Raw genomic sequence first — 342 nt, forward strand, 5'->3', positions numbered from 1 at the left:
GATTACCCCAAAACGTGTGGCTTGAAACAACACTAAGCATTTATTATCTCTCACAGTTTTCATGGATCATGAGTGGCTTAGCTAGGGGGCTCTGGCTTAAAGTCCCTTAAACGTGAACTCATGATGCCGGCCAGGGTTGCAGTCCTTCGAAGACTTAACCGGGGCTGCAGAATCTGCATGCAAACTGGGGGTGTCACATGGCCAGCAAATTGGTTGGCTATTGGTCGGATACCTCAGTTCCTTTGCACATCAGTTCTTCTAGGACTGCTTGAGTATCCTCATGATATTGACGCTGGCTTCCCCCAGAGCTACTTATCTTTGAGAGAGGCAGGTGGAGCCCCA

This window comes from Panthera uncia, chromosome F1, assembly GCF_023721935.1.
Source record: "Panthera uncia isolate 11264 chromosome F1, Puncia_PCG_1.0, whole genome shotgun sequence".
Classification (NCBI taxonomy): domain Eukaryota; kingdom Metazoa; phylum Chordata; class Mammalia; order Carnivora; family Felidae; genus Panthera; species Panthera uncia.